We start from the raw sequence: 586 nt of genomic DNA, 5'->3' as shown, positions 1-586 counted from the left end.
ATATAACGACGACGACGAAGGACACTCAGGTGAGTGCCCCAACTGAGACTTAACTAACTAGAACCTTAGGTTACGATATGAAGAGAAGCTAGGTTGTGACAGATATCTACAACTTTGATGAGACTGGCTTTGCAATGGGATTAACTGCAACTGTGAAAGTGATTACAAGGTCTGAATACTATGGTCGACGATCCCTTTTACAACCTGGAAATTGTGAATGGGTCTCTGTAATTGAGGCAATAAGTGCATCAGGGTGGGCCTTGCCTCCATGCATCATTTCAAAGGCAAGGTCTTTATTGAAGGTTGGTTTGACAACATCCCAGGTGATTGGCTCTTTGAAGTTAGCCCAAATGGATGGACTTCAGATGAAATCAGGCTTCAGTGGCTCCAAAAGCTCTTTATTCCATCAACAATCACTCGTACAAAAGGGAAATATTGGCTTTTGATCCTTGACGGCCATGGTAGTCATTTGACACCAAAATTTGATGAAATTTGCAGTCAAAATGATATTATCCCAATCTGTATGCCAGCACATTCATCACATCTTTTACAGCCACTTGATATTGGCTGTTTTGCGGTATTAAAG

Source organism: Aspergillus glaucus (assembly GCF_001890805.1).
Source record: "Aspergillus glaucus CBS 516.65 unplaced genomic scaffold ASPGLscaffold_4, whole genome shotgun sequence".
NCBI classification, from domain to species: Eukaryota; Fungi; Ascomycota; class Eurotiomycetes; order Eurotiales; family Aspergillaceae; genus Aspergillus; species Aspergillus glaucus.
This window is presented reverse-complemented; position numbering follows the sequence as displayed.